At 37.5% G+C, this 23492-nt stretch overlaps 1 protein-coding gene across 1 annotated transcript in view; it reads left to right on the top strand.

Annotated features, from left to right (window-relative positions):
• Positions 1–17145: 17145 nt before the first annotated feature.
• LOC123812908 (activating transcription factor 7 interacting protein) overlaps positions 17146–23492 on the top strand; it is a 118389-nt gene continuing 112042 nt past the window's right edge. Inside the window, exon 1 of the mRNA XM_045829821.1 lies at positions 17146–17328. The gene's annotated coding sequence lies outside the window, so the exon portion shown is untranslated. The remainder of the gene's footprint in view (positions 17329–23492) is intronic.

The raw sequence follows: 23492 nt of genomic DNA, 5'->3' as shown, positions 1-23492 counted from the left end.
AATGTGTATCAACTTTTATTTATTTTTTTAGAAAACCTCTTAATTTCATTGTTCTTTTCTATTGCTTTTTTGGCCTCTATTTCATTTATTTCCACTGTGATATTTGTTATTGCCTTCCTCCTGTTAACTTTGGGCTTCATTTGTTTATCTTTTCTAGTTCCTTGAAGTGTAAACTTAGGTTGTTGGATGCTTTTCTTGTTTCTTCATGTAGGCATTTATCACTATAAATTTCCCTCTTCAAACTGCTTTTGTTGTACCCCATGAGTTTGGCATGTTGTATTTCTATTTTCATTTGTCTCCAGGTATTTTTTAATTTCTCTTTTGGTTTCTTCTTTGACCTACTTGTTCAGGAATATTCTTATTAAAATGAAATAATTTATAAGTCTAGAATTTAATTGCTAATTTTCAAAATGAGTATCATGTTTCTTTTATGTTGCACAAATATCTTTAAGTATGGTATATAAATATAAGAGTAATATGTATGATTTACTATTGCAAAATATTTTCCAAAAATTATGTACAAATGTTGGGAGTACTACAATAAGTTCTGAGTGTCCACAGAAACACACACTGGTCCATTCAAACAAGGAAGAAAATGAAGGCTTGACACTACTGGCAAATAGCTTTGTTACATAAAAATCAATTGAATCTGTACTAGTAAAGAAGAAGCTGAGAAATTTACTTATTTTTCTTAAATGAGTTATTTTGCTGTTCAAAATTTACATACTCTAAAGCTGAGTGTGTGTCTCAACCCAGTGACCTTCACAGCATTCTAAGAGTTGCCTTTGGATGACACAGAGGAAGAAATATGGAGAAATACTCTCATAAAGCTTGGAATATTATGAGAACAGATGTTTAAGGTCACAGTTCCTATTATGGTCGTTGCTGAAGGTCAAATTATGAGTGACAAAGGCATATGTATGCCCTTTAAATATGTATGTTTATGTACAGGGCCCCTTAAAATATGGGGATGAGAACAGAGGTCTCTCTTGCCCAGGTGTAATCTCAGCACTGGTTCTATCCTTTTTTAAAGAATTCCAGTTAAGTATCTTCTAATGACTCATTTCATCTAGTTAGGTCACTTACATACCTTGAAACACAGTTTAGATATCCCTTCCATTATGTGATGATTTCTTGTATTAGTTTTCTATTTCCAATTAACAAATTACCACAACTTTAAACAACATACATTTATTATTTTAGTTTCTTTGTATCAGGAGTTTGGGTCTGTCTTAGATGGATCCTCTGCTCATAGACTTATAATGTTATAATCAAGGTGTTATTTGGGCTGCATTTTCATGTGAGAACTTTTTTGGTTAAACAGTTTCCAAGCTCATTTTATTGGTTGGTAGAATTCATTTCATTATGGCTATACAATTGATGGTTCTACCTTTTTAAAATTCTCATTCAAGGCCATTTTTTCATTTCTTTTAGAGAGGGAGGGAGGGAGACGGCGGGGGGAGAGAGAGACAGAGACAGAGACAGAGACAGGCAGACAGAAAGACATCGATGTGAGAGAAACATCGATTGGGTTGCCTTTTCATATATGCCCTGACTGGGGATCACACCTGCAACCTGGGTATGTACCCTGACTTGGAATCAAACCTGTGACTTTTCAGTTTATGGGATGACACTCCAACCAACTGAGCCACACTGGCCACAGTAGTCCTACCATTTTTGCTGGTTGTTGATTGAAGTCCACCCTCAGGTTCTAGAGGCTACCCAAAGATCCTGTAAGACACTTGTAGTAAATTTCCGATTCCTGGGACTTCCAGCCAAGATGGAGGCATAGGTGGATGCACCGTACCTCCACACACAGCCAGGATTGGAACAACAACAATTTAGAGGCAGAATAACACCCAGAACTGACAGAAAATTTATCTGAAAGGAAGTCAGACAGCCAAGAAGTTGAAATAGACCCGTTCATCCAGACTGGTAGGAGGGGCGGAGATGAGCAGCCAGGCATGGGTCGCGGCTCGGAGAACAGGGAGAATTGGGCACATAGGGCAACCGGGAGTGTGTGAGGCATCTGGGGCACACAACATCGCAGCAGGTGGCTCCTGAGTATGCCAGCGGCAGCTGGCAGACTCAGTGAGGCGGCGATTGTGGAGCAGGGCAGAGCGTGCAACCCAGGATCCCAGAGAAGGGACTGGGGTCCCATGAGAGCGGAGCTACCGCCATTGTTCCCTCTCGACCTCACCCTCACATACAACGTCACAATCTAGCGACTGAAGTGCCCAGCCCTGGTGAACACCTAAGGCTCCGCCCCTCACCATAACAAAAGCGACCAGACCAAAAAAAAAAAGAGAGAGAGAGATAGAGAGAGAGAGAGATGGCTCAAACAGAAGAACAAATTAGTGCACTAGAACTCATCCTTTTGAATGACCAAGAAATAGCTAACCTATCAGATGCACAGTTCAAAACACTGGTGATCAGGAAGCTCACAGAATTGGTTGATTTTGGGCATAAATTAGATGAAAAAATGCAGGTTACCGTAATAGAGATGAAGGAAAATGCATGGAGAACCAATGGTGTTGGGAAGGAAACTGGGACTCAAAACAATAGAATGGACCAGAAGGAAGAAAGAAACAACCAAACAGGAAAGAATGGAGAAATAAGAATTCAAAAAAATGATGAGAAGCTTAGGAACCTCCAGAACATCTTTAAACATTCCAACATCCGAATTATAGGGATACCAGAAGGGGAAGAGGTAGAGCAACAGATTGAAAATGTATTTGAACAAATAATAAAGGAGAACTTCCCCATTCTGCCAAAGGAAATAGACTTCCAGGAAATCCAGGAAGCTCAGAGAGTCCCAAAGAAGGTGGACACAAGAAGAAACACACCAAGGTACATCATAATTACATTAGCATGGGTAAAAATGAAGGAGAGAATCCTAGAAGCAGCAAGAGAGAAGGGGACAGTAACCTACAAAGGAGTTCCCATCAGACTGTCAGCTGATTTCTCAAAAGAGACCTTGCAGGCAAGAAGGGGCTGGAAAGAAGTATTCCAAGTCATGAAAGACAAGGACCTATATCCCAGATTACTCTATCCAGTAAAGCTTTTATTTAGAATGCAAGGACAGATAAAGTGCTTCTCAGATAAGGTCAAGTTAAAGGAGTTCACCATCACCAAGCCCTTATTTTATGAAATGTTATAGAGACTTATCTAAGAAAAGAAGATTTAAAAAAAAAACATGTATAGTAAAAGGGCAGCAAACTCACAATTATTAACAACCACACCTAAAGCAAAACCAAAAGGAACTAAGCAAACAAGTAGAACAGGAACAGAACCACAGAAATGGAGATCACATGGAGGGTTAGCAACAGGGGAGTGGGAGGAGGAGAGAGGGGGAAAAGGTACAGAGAATAAGTAGCATAGATTGTAGGTTGAAAATAGATAGGGGGAGGGTAAGGATAGTATGAGAAATGTAGAAGCTAAAGAACTTATAAGTATGACACAGGAATATGAACTAAAGGTGGGGGAGTAGGTGGGAGAGGGTATACAGGGTGGAGGGGAGTGAAGGGGGGAAATGGGACAACTGTAATAGCATAATCAATAAAATATATTTTAAAAAATTATAAAAAATAAACTCTTTTGTACCTTTTTCTGAAGGAAAAAAATAATTCCTCCTCCCCCAGCCCCCACCCAGCATGTAAGCACAGCATCAAATATAGGCACTTGGATCAGATCATCTGGTTCCTCCTGTCTCTATTTCTCACACATTTCTAACAAATTCCCTATCACAATTGCTAGCAAAAATCTTGAGCTCAAAAAACAATGTGCTGCCTTGGCTAGTGTGGCTAAGTGGACTGAGCAGTGACTTGCTGACGAAAAGATCACTGGTTCAGTTCCCAGTCAGCGGGTCAATGCCTGGGTTTCAGGCCAGGTCCCTGGTTGGAGGCATGTAGAGGCAACTAATTATGTGTCTCTCACAAATCGATGTTTCTCTGCCTTTCTCCCTCCCTTCCTGTCTCTCTAAAAAATAAATAAATAAAACCTTTTTATAAATAAATACATAAAAAAAAAGACACTTGTAGTAAATTTCCATAATATGTTCTTCAACATGATGCTTAGGTCTTAGTTCTCCAGCAAGGAGAATCTCTTTCTTCAGGGAAGGCCCAGTTCCTTTTTTAATGGACTTTTTCCAGATTAAGTCAGGTCCACCCCAGATACTCTCTCTCTCTTTTTAAGCTTTTATTTATTTATTTTTAAAGATAGAAGAAGAGAGAGAGAAATAAAGGGAGAGAAACACTGATGTAAGAGACAAACATTGATCAGTTGTCTCTTGTAGGCACGTGACTGGAGATCAAACCTGCAACCCAGGCATGTGACTGTCTGGGAACTGAACCAGTGACCTTTTGCTTTGCAGGATGACACTTAACCAAATGAGCCACAGTTGGTTAAGAGCCAAGATAATCTTGGTTTTGGTTAACTCAAATTGATTTATTTTGGACTTTAATTACATCTGCAAAATTTATTCATCATTGCCATATTCTATTGGCTAGAAGCAAGTCATGGACTCTGACCTTAGTCAAGGGGAGAGGAATATACAATGTGTGAATGCAAGGAAGTGGAGATCATCTTAGAAATCTGTTTACCACACTTCCTATTCCCACGAATTTTTTTCTTGAGTTTTCCCAACTTTGCCTACTTAACACCTCAGTAAACTTCCCTTCAAATTGGAGGAAAATAATACAAATTATCAGGTTGCTGTTAATTCATAGTCTCTCTCTCTATTTTTTAAAGATTTTATTTACTTATTTTCAGAGAGAGCAGGGAGGGAGAGGGAGAAAGGGAGAGAAACACTGGTTGCCTCTTGTTCGCCCCCAAATGGGACCTGGCCCACAACTTAGGCATATGCCCTGACAGGGAATTGAACTGGTAACCTTTCAGTTCACAGGCTGGCACTCTGTCCACTGAGCCACACCAGCCAGGGCATAATTCATAGTCTTTCTTAATGGTAGTGTAGGATGTGCAGACATAAACTGCTCAAGTTGAGCTGTTTGTACAATTAATTTTCTGACAAGTACTGCTACTACTATTACTACTACTACTATTATTACTATGATTACTGTTACCTAACACTCACAGAGATATTATTATATATCCAGCATTGCTTGAAGTATTTTATCAGAATTTAATCTTCATAAAAACTTTACCAGATAGAAGCTATTTTTAATCATCCCCATTGTATGTTTCAGGAGCTATTTGAATAGAGAAGTTTAGAACATGCAACAAGAAGTAGGGACAAATTTCAAATTCAGGTAGTAAGTCTTCAGAGCCTATTTCTGTAAGTACTCTATTAGGCTTTCTCTTGTATTATAGAACTTAGAAACTTCAGTTTTCCTTTTCAGCTATTCCTTCTTTGAGTTTATGCTATTTTTCAAAAGTTTTATTTTCCTTGTTCAATTTCTGCTCAATTGCTACAACTGAAAATCATTTACTTATGTTTATTATTTTAAGTATTTTTGCTTTTTTGGACTGTTGTCTGAGAGAAGTTCATCTTGTTTTATTCCAGCATCTTTTTCTAGAAGTATATTGAGACAGTATGTATAAATAAGGCCACAGTGGTGAATAAAATATGGAAATCCTTCAGTACTGATTGGTAAGTAGCTGCCACATACCTGAGTACTATTCCTACCATGGGGTCTGCCTCAGTCCCCAGCTGAAGAACCCCGGGACCTCTCCACAATCCTCCAACTAGAAGATTAATATCTGAAAAAGTAGGGGGTCTTAAAGCCTGTTTCCATTCTAATTGGTCAGTGCTTGGTGCCACAGGGTTTGATAATTATTTTGAATATCATCTTACCCAGAATTTAAAGCCATATGTTTTTTTACTCTTCAGTATCTTCGCATTTGTCTTATCTATGTTGAATTCTTTGTTTTATACCTATCCTGATAGTACTTTTAGTTCTACATTATGAATCAGGTCAAATATCACCTCTTCTCTGAAATTTTCCCATATACTACAAGGAAGATTTAGGTTCTCTTTTTTTATATTTAATGTATATCTCCATGATACTAATGATCTCATATTGATTTATCTGTATATATGACTCCCCATTAGAGGCAGTGTCATTTCTTGTGGGCATCTCCAGCACTTAGAAAACTAGATACTGTACTTGTTGAATGAAACAAGAAATTCATTGGTTAGATCAACCAGTAGGTACAATGGCTGAAGAGGCTATAAATGGTTGAGGATATTTGGGGATATTCAAATACAATAAAACTGTCTAGTTGGAGTCTTATGGAGGTAAGTCTAGAATATGAGCAAATCTAAGAAAATTAATCAATTGTTGAGTTATTGCAATTTATTTTTCCTTTTCCTGTTAGTGTACACAATTAAGAGTGATTAAAGGAGACTGAAGATGGTGGTGAGGTAGGAGGGAGCAGATTCTAGTTTCTCTTACATACAGGAGAAAACCTAGCCGATCTATGGAGAAACAGAGCAAACAGCCAACAGTACCCCAGCATATATGAAGATAGGAGACCAAAAATTGTAGAGGACATTGAAAAACCAGATGGTAAGGAGAGTGCTTCAGGACAATAAGGTCCCTGGGACCAGCCTGGGGACCAGGGCGGGTACAGCCCTAGGCTTGGCGCCTGCTGGGTCTGCCACAGGGTTCTTGGGAGAGAACTGGGTCAATGGCTTCCTCTGCTACCAAACAAGTCCGGAGCAGCACCAGGAGAGACCTGGTTGCTTCAAGTTGCAGAGAGGGGGAATAAGGACTAAGTGGCAAACACACAGGGACTGTGAGCACCCACAGAGTCTGTGGACGCCAGCTGGGGAGAGTTGAGAGTTGGGCCGTGATGGGTCCCCAGTCTGGTTGGAGAACCGGGCTGTGCGAGAGGCCAGGCCTCTGTATGGAGTGGCAGGCTTGAGCAGTAGGAATTTCTCAAAAAGAAAAAGTGAAAAAAGAGATACTGTGAATTCTCCTGCAGCAGCCACTCCAGCCTCCTCCCCACCCTGCCTGGCGGTGCTCCTGAGGTGGTGAGGAAGGCCCTGCGCACACTCCTTTAGCCCTGGGAAGAGTGCGGGCTGGAACCTGAGGAACTGGAGGTCACCTGGCTGAGTGTGCACACCCACAACTCAGGGAGAGTGTGCTCTGTAGTAGGCCTGGCACCCGTACCCAAAGCCCTGGGGAGAGTATGCACCCAAACCTGTGGAACCTGAGGGACCAGAGTCTGCTAGGAAACTGGGCTGGAGGCTCACGAGTGAGGATTAGGAAGGAACAAAAGCAAAACTAATCGTCCCTCAGCCTGCTGCAGCCAGGAAGACCAGCAAAACTGGTTTGGCCAGTTTGAAGCCAGCAAGAGGCTTTTGTTGTTGTTGTTGTTGTTGTTGTTGTTTTTAAGTAATTTATTTTTAAAATTTTTATTATTTTTTTATCTTTCCTTCTTTCTTGTTTTATTCCCTCTTTCCTTCCCATTTTATCTCTTCTTCCTTCCTTCTTCTTCTTTTTTTTTAATTCCCACAAGTGAGACAAAAAAACCTGGAACAGTGAAAAGACCAGGGTTGGACCCAAAGAGGGGTCATGCCAACAGCTGAGACAGTGAGACAGATTTCACTTTTTTATTACAGAGAACCTGCAAGTTATTGCATATTTGTATTATTATTTTTTCATTATTCTTACATCTTTTATTTTATTAGTATTTTTGTATTCCTTTTCTTTTTGTTTAGCCTTCTTTGCTTTGCTGGTTAAATTGTATTGTTTGACTGGTTTCCCTTGTTCTCACTTTTATAGTGTATTGTTAATTTACTGTCTTTCACTTCACTTGTGTTCTATTAGCACACTACTGTAGGTCCTATACTTTCTATTCTTGTTATCCAAATCACATAGATTCTGTCATATGATTGTTGCTCCATTATTATTGTAAATAATAGCTGTTCCATACAATTGTAAATACTACACAGCACCTCTCCCAAATCTTAGCACACTTCACGGTTTCCTGAACTCTATTACTGTTGTGGTTAACTCTCTTCCCTCACACACTACACCTATTTTCTATCCTTTATTCTCACCTTACCTCAGAATCTGACCTCCCACAAGCTCACTGCTTTCCAGATCCAACTCACAATCCTCCCCTTTCCAACAATAGTCTTTCTTATCTTCTTTTCACCCTTTCTAAAAAGTGGCTAGTTGGGTGGAATATCACAGTTAACACTATACATAGCCAAAGGACCTTCTATCTCTTCTCTACCAGCTGCTACTGTAAATATCATAGAATACACTCCTGCTGTCTTAAACCATTTTGCCTTCCCCCTCCAACTAATCACAAAAAAGAGTAGGTGGAAGCTGTGAACACTAGGATACCTGCTGGAAGAGGAAACCCACAAACAAAGGAACCAACAACAGATAACAAAAGAAGAAGATGAAGGAGGGAGTGGAAGCCACACTAACCTCAATCCAGGACCTATCTGGAAATACAACTAAATAGTAGAGATATTACCCAAAACAATCAACTGAACATGAGCAAGAGAGAATCCTCAAAACCTTGTACACACAGAAGAATCAGCTTCAACACAACCTGCCCACACCAGCAAAACAAAATACAAGAGGTGGTAAACAGAATGACCTTCAGTTAACCAGCTGGTGGGAAGGACCCACCAAAGAGAGACCCAACAATAATCAAAACCCAAAGACAAACATAGACGACAGCCCAAGACCAGTGAGCTTGGAAGATCAAGGAGACAGCACCACTGAATCTCGCAGGTATTCTACCACAGAAGTTCACACCATAAACCCAGGGAGTCAGGACAGATAAATTTAAGAAGCTGAGGCTATCAAGAAGAGTCTCACAAATAATGGGAAGACAAAGAAACAATCCCCAAATGAAAGGAAAGGAGGAAGCCTCAGAAAGAATGTTAAATGAAATAGAGGCAACTCAACTATCAGATATTGAGTTCAAAGAAATGGTTATCAGGAAGCTCAATGAGCTCACAGAGAATTACCAGACACTACAGGGAAACTACAATGAACTCACTGGGAACTACATCAACATGAAAAAGGAAATAGAAACTATCAACAAGGGCCAAGAGGAAATGAAGAATACAATTTCTGAATTGAAGAACACAGTAGAAGGAGTCAAAAGCAGGCTAGATGAAGCAGAAGATCAGATCAATGCACTGGAGGACAAGGTAGGAAAAAACACCCAGAAAGAGCAAGAAAACGAAAAGAGGCTCAGAAAGAATGAAGAGGGATTAAGGGAAATGCAGGACAATATGAAATGTAATAATATCCGTATAATAGAGATACCAGAAGGAGAAGAAGAGCAAGGGATAGAAAACCTGCTTGAAAAAGTAATGATGGAAAACTTCCCTAATTTGTTGAGAGAAAAAGTCACACAAATCCAGGAAACATAGAGTCCTAATGAAGAGGAACCCAAACAGGCCCACTTCAACACACATCATAATTAAAATGGCAAAATTCCAAGACAAAGAGAGAATCTTAAAGGCAGCAAGGGAAAAACAGGAAGTAACATTCAAGGGAGCCCCGATAATGTTAGCAGCTGACTTCTCAATGGAAATGCTCCAAGCCAGAAGAGAATGGCAAGAAATATTCCTAGTAATGAGAACCACAGGCCTGCAACCAAGGCTACTTTACCCATCAAGGCTCTCAATCAAGATAGAAGGCCAAATAAGGAGCTTCCCAGACAAAAGAAGTCTAAAAGAATACACTTCCACCAAACCAGCTCTTCAAGAGATGCTAAAGGGACTGCTTTAAGGAAAGGAAAAGAGAGAAAAAGAGAGGAACATAGGTATGAAAATGGCAATGAATAAGTACCTATCAGTAATAACCTAACATGTAAATGGATTAAATGCTCCGATCAAAAGACACAGAATAGCTGAATGGATAAGAAAGCATGACCCACACATATGCTGCCTACAAGAGACCCACCTCAGGACAAAAGACCTATACAGGCTGAAAGTGAAGGGCTGGAAACAAATTTTCCAAGCAAATGGACAGGAAAAAAAAAAAGCCAGGGTAGCAATACTCATATCAGACAAAATAGACTTCCAAAAAAGGGTCATAAAGAGAGACCCAGAAGGTCACTTCATAATACTCAAGGGAAGAATCCATCCAGAAGACATAAACATTGTAAATACATATGTATCCAGCATAGGAGCACCCAAATACATAAAGAAAATCTTGGAGAACTTCAAGAAAGATATTGACCACAACATAATTATAGTAGGGAATTTTAACACCCCACTGTCAAAAATGGACAGATCTTCCAAACAAAATATCAACAAAGATATTGTGGCACTGAACAACACCCTAGATGAAAAGGACTTTCTTTTTTCTTTTTTTAAATATATTTTTATTGATTATGCTATTACAGTTGTCCCATTTCCCCCCTTCTCTCCCCTCCACCCTGTACCCCCTCTCCCATCCACGTTCCCCCCTTTAGTTCATGTCCATGTGTCATACTTATGAGTTCTTTAGCTTCTACATTTCCCATACTATTCTTGCCCTCCCCCTATCTATTTTCAACCTACATTCTATGCTACTTATTCTCTATACCTTTTCCCCCCTCTCCTCCTCCCACCCCCCCCTGCTGCTAGCCCTCCATGTGCCCTCCATTTCTGTGGTTCTGTTCCTGTTCTAGTTGTTTACTTAGTTTCTTTTGGTTTTGCTTTAGGTGTGGTTGTTAATAATTGTGAGTTTGCTGTCTTTTTTACTATACATGTCTTTTTCTTTATCTTCTTTTCTTAGATAAGTCCCTTTAGCATTTCATAAAATAAGGGCTTGGTGATGATGAACTCCTTTAACTTGACCTTATCTGAGAAGCACTTTATCTGCCCTTCCATTCTAAATGAGAGCTTTGCTGGAGAGAGCAATCTGGGATGTAGGTCCTTGTCTTTCATGACTTGGAATATTTCTTTCCAGCCCCTTCTTGCCTGTAAGGTCTCTTTGGAGAAATCAGCTGACAGTCTGATGGGAACTCCTTGGTAGGTTACTGTCCCCTTATCTCTTGCTGCTTCTAGGATTCTCTCCTTCGTTTTTACCTTGGCTAATGTAATTATGATGTGCCTTGGTGTGTTTCTTCTTGGGTCCAACTTCTTTGGGACTCTCTGAGCTTCCTGGATTTCTTGGAAGACTGTTCCCTTTGCCAGATTGGGGAAGTTCTCCTTTATTATTTGTTCAAATACGTGCTTAATTTGTTGCTTTTCCCCTTCCCATTCTGGTACCCTTATAATTCGGATGTTGGAATGTTTAAAGGTGTCCTGGATGCTCTTAAGCTTTTCCTTGATTTTTTGAATTCTTATTTCATCATGCTTTCCTGCTTGGTTGATTCTATCTTCTTTCTGGTCCACTGTATTGTTTTGAGACTCAGATTCCTTCCTTTCACTATTGGCTCTCCTCTGTGTATCTTCCTGCATCTCTTTTATGGTAACCTGCATCCTTTCATCTAAATTGCGCCCAAAATCAACGAATTCCGTGAGCTTTCTGATCACCAGCGTTTTGAACTGTGCATCTGATAGATTGGCTATTTCTTGGTCGCTCAAAAGGATGAGTCCTGGGGGACTGATCTGTTCTGTTGGAAACATGTCTTATGTCTTTCCCTGCCTCTCTTTTTTTTTTTCGGTCTGGTCGCACTTGTTACGGTGGGGGGTGGAGCCTTAGGTGTTCACTGGGGCTGGGCACCCCAGTCACTAGATTGTGACGTTATATGTGGGAGCGGGGGCAGGAGCGGGGACGGGAGGGAACAATGGCGGTAGTTTCGTTCTCCTGGGCTCAGACCCTTCTCTGGGATCCTGGGCTGTGAGCTCTGCCCTGGTCCACAATCGCTGCCTCACTGGGTCTGCCAGGCGCAGCTTGCGTACTCAGGGATCACCGCTGCGTTCTTGCGCCCCGGATGGCTGTCGCGCCGATTTTGCGCCAAATTTTCCCCGACCTCCGCGTGCCACCGACCCGCGCCAGCCCCGCGCCCTCCCGGCTTGTCATCTCCTACCAGTCTGGATGTACGGGTCTACTTCAACATCTTGGCTGTCCGACTTCCATTCAGATAAATCCTCTATCAGTTCTGAGTGTTATTCTATCTGTAAATTATTGTTGTTCTAATCTTGGTTGTGCGAGGAGGTACGGTGCGTCCACCTATTCCTCCATCTTGCTGGAAGTCCCCTCGAAATGGACTTAACTGATATGTATAGAGCCCTTCATCCCAAAGAAGCTAAATACACATTCTTTTCAAATCCACATGAAACAGTTGCAAAAATAGACCACATGATAGGACACAAAACAAGCCTCAACAAATTCAAGAAAACTGAAATCATATCAAGCATTTTCTCTGAACACGAAGGACTGAAACTAGAAACCAACCCCAAGGGAAAAAACCCCCAAACACTCAAAATCATGGAGATTGAATAGCATGCTATTAAACAATGAATGGGTCAAGAATGAAATTAGTGAAGGAATCAAAAAGTTTCTGAAAACAAATGAAAATGAACTCACAACAACCCAAAACTTATGAGATACAGCGAAGGCATTCCTGAGAGGGAAGGTCATAGTGATACAGGCCTGCCTAAAAACAATAGAAACATTTCAAACAAACAACCTAACCCTACACCTACAAGAACTCAAGGAACAACAACAATACAGCCAGAGCAAGTAGAAGGAAGGAAATGACCAGATCAGAGCAGAATTAAATGACATAGAGACTCAAAGCACAATTCTAAGGATCAATTAATCCAGGAGCTGGTTCTTTGAAAAGATAAACAAAACCAACAAGCCTTTAAGCAGACTCATTAAGAAAAAAAAGAGAGAGGACCCCCCAAAAAAAAACATAATCAGAAATGAAAGAGGAGAGATTACAACTGATACCACAGAAATACAAAGGATTGTAAGAAATTACTATGAAGAACTATATACCAAAAAATTTGAAAACCTAGGTGAAATGTACATATTTCTAGAAAAATATAGTCTTTCAAAACTCAGTGAAGAAGTAGAAAGCCTGAACAGACCAATAACAGCAGATGAAACTGAAGCAGTAATCAAAAAACTCTGACACACAAAAGCCCTGGACCAGATGGTTTCACAGGAGAATTCTACAAAGCATTTAAGGAAGAGCTAATCCCTATGCTTCACAGACTATTCCAAAAAATCCAAAATGATGGAAGACTCCCAAACTCTTTTTATGAAGTCAGCATCATCCTAATCCCAAAACCAGATAAAGACACAACAAAGAAAGGAAACTTCAGGCCAATATTGCTGATGAACTAGATGCTAAAATCCTCAACAAAATATTGGCAAACCACATCCAACAATACATTAAAAAGATCATACACCATGACCAAGTGGGATTCATCCCAGGGATGCAAGGATGGTACAATCTTCACAAATCAATCAACATAATACATCACATAAAAAACAGCAAAGATAAAAATCACATGATCATATCAGTAAATTCAGAAAAAACATTTGATAAGGTACAGCACCCATTAATGATCAAAACACTCAGCGAAGTGGGAATAGAGGGAGCATTCCTCAACATAATAAAAACCATATATGAGAGACCTACAGCCAACATCATATTCAGTGCTCAAAAACTAAAATCTTCCCCTAAGATCAGGAACAAATAAGGATATCCACTTTCACCACTTCTATTCAACATAGTATTGGAAGTTTTAGCCATAGCGATCAGACAAGAAAAGGAAATAAAAGGCATCCAAACTGAAAAGGAGGAAACAAAACTGTCATTGTTTGCAGATGACATGATAAGTTAAATCCAATAGATAGAGTAGAAAATTCAATAAATAGAAAGAAAATCCAATAGCTCCTCCAAAAAACTGCTTGACCTAATAAACGATTTTGGCAAAACAGCAGGATACAAAGTCAATATCCAGAAATCAAAGGCATTTTTGTATACCAACAATGAAACATCAGAAGCAGAAATCAAGAAAAAAAAATCCCATTTGATATAGCAACAAGAAAAATAAAATACCTAGGAATAAACCTAACCAAGGAGGTCTTTTACCTCCTTGTGTAGAAAACTACACAACACTGAAGAAAGAAATCAAGGAAATTACAAACAAATAGAAACATATACCGGTTCATGGATTGGAAGAGTTAACATCATCAAAATGTCCATACTACCCAAAGGAATTTACAGATTAAATGCAATGCCTATTAAAGTACCAATGGCATATTTCACAGACATAGAAGAAACACTTCAAAAATTTCTATAGGCCCATAAATGACCCTGAATAGCTGCTGCAATTTTGAGAAAGAAGAGCAAAGTAGGAGGGATCACAATACCAGATACCAAACTGCATTACAAGGCCACTGTAATCAAAACAGCCTGGTACTGGCATAAAAACAGGCATATAGAACAATGGAACAGAGCAGAGAGCCCAGAAATAAACCCAAGTCTCTACAGTCAATTAATATTTGACAAAGGGGGCAGGAGCATAAAATGGGGCAAAAATAGTCTTTTCAACAAATGGTGTTGGGAGATCTGGACAGCTACGTGCAAAAAAAAATGAAACTTGAGCACCACCTTACACCATACACAAAAGTAAATTCAAGGTCGATAAAAGATTTAAATATAAGCCACAGCACCATTAAAGTCCTAGAAGAGAACATAGGCAGGAAAACCTCAGATGTTTCATGCAGCAATATTTTCGCTGATATATCCCCTGTAGGAAGAGACATAAAGGAAAGAATAAACAAATGGGATCTCACCAAAATAAAAAGCTCCTGCACGGTTAAAGAAAACAGTATTAAAATGAAAAGGGAACCAACCATGTGGGAAAACATATTTGCCAAGGATATCTCAGACAAGGGTTTAATCTCCAACAAATATAAAGAACTCACAAGCAACTCATTTAAAAAATGTGCAAGGGAGTTGAAGAGACACTTCTTCAAGGAGGACATACAGAGGACCCAGAGACACATGAAAAGATGCTCAGTATCGCTAGCTATCAGAGAGATGCAAATTAAAACCACAATGAGATACCATTTCACACAGGTTAGAATGGTCATCATAAACAAAGCAACAAACAGTAAGTGTTGTAGAGGTTGTGGAGAAAAGGGAACCCTAGTGTACTGTTGTTGGGATTGCAGACTGGTACAACCACTATGGAAAACAGTATGGAATTTTCTCAGAAAACTAACGGTGGACCTGCCTTTTGACCCAGCAATTCCACTGCTAGGATTATATCCTAAGAACCCTGAAACACCAATCCAAAAGAACCTATGCGCCTCAATGTTCACAGCAGCACAATTTACAATAGCCAAGTGCTAGAAGCAACCTTGGTGCCCATCAGTAAATGAATGGATCAAAAAACTATGGGACATTTACACAATGGAATTCTATGCAGCAGAAAGAAAAAAGGAGTTCCTACCCTTGTGACAGCATGGATGGAACTGGAAAGCATTATGCTAAGTGAAATAGTCCAGGTGGTGAAAGACAAATACAAATACCATATGATCTCACCTTTAACAGAAACATGATCTACAAAAACAAAGAAACAAGCAAAATATAACCAAAGACAATGAAATTGAGAACAGGCTGGCAGTGAGCAGAGGGGAGAGGGGAGAGAATTTCAGAGGAAAAGGGGAAGGGTTTGCAGGAAGAAGTATGGAAGACATATGGACAATAATGGGGGGGGGGTCTGGAAATGGGAGAGAAGTGGGGAGGGTTGGGATGGGGGTAAAAGGAAGAAAACTGTACTTGAACAACAATTAAAATAAAAATATTAAAAAAGGTGATTATAACAATGATTCCTTTTTATTTGCTTAGTACAAAGAGAAACCTAATAGACTGTAATATTATAATCCCATTTTTCATATTATAGAGAACTTTTAATGTCAATATTAATATTTATAATTTACTGAGCATTTATTTTATAATTGAGCACCTATGTACTAAGTAAATTATAAAACAATGTTATAATTGGGCCTCTATTTGCAACTTATTGAGCAACTATATACTATGTTCTGTTCTAAGTACTTTACAAAGCTTAGCAATTAAGCAATGCAAATCTAATTGTTATTTCCTGACTTAAATCTTTCAAGTGAGACAATAAAGTTTACTTTTTAGGTAATAAATCTATTAAATTAGTTCTTACATCAGAGATTACCTCTTCTAGGAAGTCATTACTGATTCAAATCTGTATTAGGTGATCGTCCTAAAATCTACTCAGTATCAACTAAACTGAGAGGCCCAAATTATAAAAATAAGTATTAACCACTTTGCATTAATTCCTTATTACTTACAAAAATCTCCCGTTTACTTTTCTGTTTTTTCCATTGTAGCACAGATTTCTTGAAGATAGGCACCTAATATAGTTTGGAACACAGTGATTGTTAAATAAATATTAAATGAATAGATTAATTTAAGGGACAAATTACATTAAAAGTCAAGCTTTATGATCTTTTTTCAGGCTTTACAAAACACATTTAGTTTTATACTGTCATTTAGTTCCCTCAAGTGATTTTAACTGCAGACATTATCACCATTTTAGAGATGAGAACACTGAGTAACACTTATTCTGATTAACAGGAAAGTAACCCCAAGTACTTGGATATGAGCCCAGAAGTTCCAACTAAGTAGCACCTTCTCCATTAAATCCCACTGGTTTTCATTAATGGTTGGCTCCCCATGTAAAATTGAATTAGAGGGATACAGCTTCTGGTGGAAGTATATCATTGGAAGTGGTTTCTGTGGCACAGAATAAATGAAAAGATGTGTTTTTCTCATTACCTCATTATATAGAGAGTTTAAAGCATATTTTGAATTTTTAATATAAATAATGAACAAATGAACATACTCTAGCCCTTTTCAAAAATCTTTTCCTCAGTTTTTAAACTCTCACCTACTTATTTCCTTCCTTCTTTCTAAGGCTCATAGAGGGCACTCACAAAGTGCTACTCACTTCACTCTTTAGGGAAGTTCCACTGTAAAACATACCACACACTGCAATGAAAGGCGCAGCGCCACCACCTCGAATCTCCTCAGACCTCCTCTTCTCCACGACAGAAGGCGGGGCCAAATTCCCTCATTCAAATAAAAAACCATGTGATTTGCATAAGGACCAGCCAGTCCGTCAGGCTATTGGCTGATAGTGTAGAGGGCGTGGCCAATAGTACGACCACCGAGCCCCGCCTACAATTATTTGCATAACGGCCTCGCGCGTGCAGGGAGAAGCGGGTTTGTTTTTGAATCTGCGGCGGCGGCGGCGGCGGCGGCAGCAGCAGCAGCGGTGACGGAGCGGCGACTGAAGCGCGCGAGACTAAGGCAGCAGCTTTGGGGGCGGCTGCGCGGAGGGCGCTGTGGGAAGGAACTTGATTCCCACTTTCACATCTCTTGCCCGGAAAGGTATACGTGCATCCTAGGGGCAGTTATAACAATATTTTCTTAAATTACTATTGTATTTCTGTAGAGTCAACACCGCATTATGGCGGCTGCGGGAGTTTTGTTTGCGCGTGCGTGGTTGCGGAGCTGCGGGCCGGCGCTGCATTGGAGCACGTGATCTTGCGGGGTCGGGCTCTAGCTGCAGTTGTGCAGCGGACTGGGCGGTGGCTGCGCAAGCGCAATATTCGTTTTCAAGATCTAATGTTCTTGTTGGACGCCATTTGGGTTCTAGGTTTAATTTCCCTCGTTCTCGAGGGGTTACATTTTGTTACCCTCAAATTCTCACATTTTTTCTAGAAAAATGTTTCTCTTATGTTGTTCTTGGTATGCAGAGCTCAAACTGTTTTCTTATATTTTTCTCCTATTCTGAGAAGCTGTGGACTTTATTTTCTGTGAAAGTGATTGTCACTTATGGTTCTCGATTGTAATTTCACTTTTAGAGTTTTGCTGGATTCAAGCTTATATTTAGGAAGGTGAATATCAGCACCTAGTGGTGTTCTCACAGGAAGTGCATTTATTTGAATTGCATAATTGCAAATATATTTTTAACCCTATTTTTACTAGTGCTATCATCTTGGGATGTTTACAGAATAGAAATAATTTGAGTTTTTGAAATATGAGGGGGAGGGTCATGGGAGTTGTTTAAAAAGAATTATTTTTTAGAAAATATTTGATCCTAAGTCAATGAAGGTTTAATTTGAATTAGTTTGTGTGCCTCTGTTCATACTTGTATTTTAGTTTCACATTTTTCAGTCTCAGACGACTTGTGCATTGCTGCCTCAGAACATTTTTGTTACTATTTTAAAATTAAGTCATTTTCTTAGTATTTTGTTATATAAAATATAAAACTTGGTAAATTTTTCTGACAAAGAATTCTGTGAAGAACTTCCAACAACACTGAGGCCTTTATGAGGGAATTAAGTGAACCATCAATAAAAAATACCAATATACATATGTCTAGGGTAAAGTTGTGTTTGGCTTTTTAAAATTGTAAGTGCGTTCCAGGTTTTACTTTCTTAAAGAAGGTAGTTGTAAGTATGCTATTGATTATTTTAGTTTAAAATGGTAGTGCCACTATATTTAAATCTTACATAACATGCTTAGGAGAAGTATTACACAATTTGATAATTCTACCATTGTGCAAATTATTTCTTACTGGGCTAAAAACGTGTAAATGGTTTTCATAAACTTCATCTGTGGTTATAACAGTTTGTTGATAAGTTTAAAGTTTAAATCAGTCCCCTGTCAAATGAAGAAGTGGCTCTTGCTTTGCAGTCTTGGTTGCTTTAGGGTCGTTTTTATTGCCTTAACTTTAAACAAGTACTCTTAGTAGCATTAAGATGTAGTTGAAAGGAATACTTGTGGTTGGTGAATTTTTAAAAAATAATACCACGCACAACATAGAATGGAATGATAGGAAAAATTCTTTTTTCTTAACAGAAAATTTGTCGTTAATATAATTCCTGGGCTTCTGGAATCTTCTACTCAGAAATATATTTAGAGGGCAGTTGTGCAATCTTCCCTTTTATACTTCTCTGGTGGTTTACCCAGCAGACTCCTCCCCCACCTCTTTTGACATTGTTTCTGGTGTTTTTTTAGCATTTAAAATATGTTGTATTTTCCTGTATCTGTGTGTATGTTTCTGTGTATGTGTAGATACATACATATTTAGGTTATGAAAAGAATTTCGATCTTTAGGGAATGGTACACTTTGTATTTCCAGAAAAGTGAAATATTTTGGTGTATACATTCAAGCTCATGTTTTCGTTTGAATATACAAATGATTACCTCTTAAGTTAACGGTGAAGCCTCGAAAGAGGTACTTTGAAAACACTGAAAAACATATTGAAAAATGTAAATATTTATTGGTAGAACAATTTTGCTGTCATCTTTGTTAGAAAGGCAAGTATAGTTCGATAAACAGAAAACTAAGATCAATGAATTGTCTGAACATACACTGTTCATTGGTACTGTCAATACAAGCTTGTTTTGACATTTCTATGGTTGATACCACAAAATTTTGACACGTATGCATCATATGTAACTATTAAAACTAGGTTATTACAGGAATGAATAAAAGTTACTGGGGTTTTAAATCTTCAGTTTTGTGAAATTAATAAATTGCATTTTTTTACTTACTATAGCACATCGGAACATGTTGACATTAATGATCATTTAGAAATAAATGCTCTAAATATTTCGGTGATTTTTGTGATGTTCCCATGGTTGAGCAGTTGATCAATAATGATCGATCAATAATATTGATTGATCGATCTGTTTTTAATTGGATCATAATCTTATTCCTGTTCTTTTAGTATCATGTTGTATATATTTTTCCAATTTATTATTGTTTTAGAATGTGTTTTTTAAGGTTATATGATATTGTGAGAACATCCCAAATTATCAAATATTCTTCAAATATGTTTTTAAATGGCCATGTAACATTATCTCTATTTAGAATGTACTGTGACTTATTAAACCTTTTTTTTGTTGTTGACTATTTTGCATGTTGCCCATTTCTCTATCATAAATAATGCTATAGTGAACATCCTTTTCCATGGGTTATGATCTACATCTTATAAAATTTCTTTGAAATTAATGTATTAGAGTGCTTTTAAAGCAATTCACAAAATTGATAAAAAGTGTTTATGAACAGCATTTTCCATACCACCATCAGTGTGGTGGTTGAAAAATAGTATCTCATTAACTTCCTTTTTTCTATAATTAGTGAACTTGAACTTTTTAATGTTTAATATATGCAGTTTTCTCATTTGTTGTGAATTAACTGTGAGGTTTTTTGTGTGTTTATTTTTCTGTGGTAGGTAATATTTTTGTTATTTGTAGCAGCTGCTTATATTTGCCTTTTGCTTTTCATATTTTGTGCAGTTCTTTTTAGTTCATTATTTTGTAAATTGCTCATGGTTTATATATTGAGAAGTGTTATATTTTTACATAGTAAAACCCACTGGTTTTTTTATTTGTGATTTCTTCCAGGATTTCTCTGCCTAGAAAATACTACCTGCTGTGGGATGACTAAATGTTCCATCTACGTTGTATATTTTTTCTAGAAACTAACAAAAAATATGTTTTAATGTGTATGGAGTTTATTTTAATGTACTGTGTAAAAATGGGTTGCTAGTTTCCACTTTTTCCAAATATCTAGTTTTCTCAGAATTTTGTTGTAGTGATCCTTCTTTTATTGCTTTGTTTCTTTTGATCTTAACTACTAGGTTTGAGCTATCAGTTCTGCTTCATTTACTTGGGATGTTTTAAGTCAGGGGATCTATTGGTCATGGGTTCTATAGATTGGCTTAAAGAGTTCCTTGGATACCTTGATGTACACAATATTATGTGAGTGCATATGTGCACTTTTCTTAGGAAAGAGTTATAGTTTTCATTAGCTTCTCACAGGAATATGTAATATAAAATCTAAAAGCAGGTTAACAACCACTGTATCGGGGTCTTTTTCGTATAGAAGTACTGAATTGTTTTATTTGCTGTGGTGTTATAGACCACATAAATGTATACTCATAATTCCTTTTCACAGTTTTTTAAGCTAGTGTTTCCTGTTTTTGCAGATGAACTGTAGATTCATTTGGTTCATTTTTAAAAAGCCAACTATTTGTAGTTTTGTTTTGAACTGCATTAAACCTAAATTGGGGTGAGTTTAAATCTTTATAATGTTTGTTTGTTTTTTGAATATGATACACTTCCTGAAGATCCCACAAACATGTATTACTTTTAGGAACTCAGAAAATTTGTGATACCTGTTACTTTTCACTAAGGTATTATGTACTCGTTTTCTAGTGCTGATATAATGTTAATAAGGGTGAATTGGAAGAGTATGTAATAGTACATCTCTATTTTTAATCTGCTTTAGGACATGGCGACATGAAAATAGAACAAATGTGAAGTTAGAAATAGGAAAAATAGACTTTTAAGATAAAATGTTCTACAATACTTGAAACCAAATTTTTTCTTCTTTGGTTAACATAGACTTCTTTTTTTTTAATGGAGGAATTTTGAAGTTATTCACTTGCTGGTCAGAATGGAACCTAATACTATAATAAAGTAAAAATTTTTGATTTTGGTCTCTTTGATAACAAGTATTATAATCTCTCTCATAAGAGTGTTAACCTGATAATTTAAATTGATTCCTTGTTAAATCTACTGTTTGTACTGATTGCAGTGAATAGTATCATCTTCATTAATAGTGATCTATTTCAGTTGTAAATCTACTTTATCATTTTTGTAATGTGTATAGGATAGAAAGTTGGGTTATTTCAAAATATTTTTATTGAACTAGTTGAAATTGATGAAAAAACAGGAAGTAAAGGTAGAAAAAATGGTGAAATACTATTCACTTTATGAAAATAAATCTAGGAAATGGGTAGGAATGTAAAGATATTATTAGCTTCTCTTAAGCATTTTCTTTTTTTTCTTGTAATGAAAAATTCCCATCTTGGATCTCTTTCAAGCAAATCTGCTTCAGAAATTTTTGTATTCTACTGTTTTTGTATGATCTTTGTCCTTATCTGAGAACTTTTCCTAGTTCTGACAAATGATACTTGTTTTTTTCAGGCTATAATAGATGAGAACCAGCAAATTTGGGACAGAAGTGCTACTAGAGAAATATATATGGTTAGTGGCAAGAAATGATGGCTAGCATCTTGATAGTGTAGAGGTGTTAGATTTCAAGTGTTGGAAGCAAGAATTTAAAATCTTAGTTTTGAGGTTATTTAGTTTGGGAATGATTGTTTCTAGAGCTGAATCGGCATTATGCAATCATTATATAATCAGTAATCAATATGGTAATTGACAATCTCATTAGTGATTCTGAATTATAGAGAATAGTTATATTTAACTTGTTCAGGACGGCAAAAAAGTGTATGATTTAATTTAGAAAGAGTTCTGTTATTTATTTTTGTTTTGAGTTATACAGAAAATTCACACACTGGCGTACCTAATTTTGAGGACGAAGTTCTTACCTTTGAGTTCCTAACAGTTGGGCATATTATAGATTTAAATTAGGTGGTGTTTTAATAGTATTTACATAATTGATTATACAAATATCATAAAAATTCAGTATTTTTTTGAAATTCAGTGGTTTCTCCTGTCATGTAAGTTTGTTTCAACACGGAAAAGTAAAAGTGAGTTCCACCAAATTAAACTTTATATTCTCTGTAAGTTACAGGGTGCAAACCATTTTGTAATGGATATGGAGAATATGAGTTCTGGGCAGCATTTTCAGTTTTTTAAGTCCTGCAAAATGAGAAGATCAGGGTAGTAGTGCTTATTTATACAATGTGAATGTTTTCCATTTTTAATTTTAATCATTTGCTTTTCTGAGCCTTTAAGATAATGACTCATCCATCTCCTTGGCCACTGTCCAAAAAAATGTGGCAGACCGAGGTTTATGGGTATAGTTAATATTTGCCTCCCTGACAGTCTGTAACTGGATCTACATAAACATGGAAGTCTGGGAAATGAAGATGACCTGTTAACTTTACCATCAGAAATATTTACTTATTCATGTCTGCAGTTTTTCATTGCTCAGAATAATATAATAATGTTTTGTGTTACTTTGTATCTAATAGCTAGGAATAACTAGCTAGAAACCCTTTAGTGTGTGAGAGAGGGCCCTTTGATGGTGATAGCAGTGTCAAAATGTCTGTCTTTGTTGTTTGTATAGCCCTGTGCTACTTCCAGGAACTATTGTCTTAATGGAAAACTTAGGAGTTATGTGTGTAGCACTCTGGCACTTTTACATTCTAATAAAAATTTGAATTTTACATTAGAATAGTGATTCTCAGAACAGGCAGAGCTGTAACGGGAGCTCATTTTGAGTCAGTAATTCACAAAGATCGAATCTTCCATTTTGTAGAAAGGTAAACCTAGAAGGTGAAAAAGAGAATCTGCTGTTTTGAGGACCAGGATAAAAAAGGTTTGGTGAAACAATAATGACTTGATTACTTCAGCTCATTTTCAACTAAGGGTTTGTAGTTTCAGAATGTGTCTGCCCTGTTACTCTTATTAGAATAAATGTTTTAAGAAAAGGAAGAGATAGGGGGAAGCATGGAAGAGAAAAAAAGACTATCTTTGAACTTTTTAAATTTCTTTTTAGGTGG

This window comes from Phyllostomus hastatus, unplaced genomic scaffold, assembly GCF_019186645.2.
Source record: "Phyllostomus hastatus isolate PE091 unplaced genomic scaffold, TTU_PhHast_1.1 phas_scaffold_93, whole genome shotgun sequence".
In the NCBI taxonomy this organism is placed as follows: Eukaryota; Metazoa; Chordata; class Mammalia; order Chiroptera; family Phyllostomidae; genus Phyllostomus; species Phyllostomus hastatus.
This window is presented reverse-complemented; position numbering and strand designations above follow the sequence as displayed.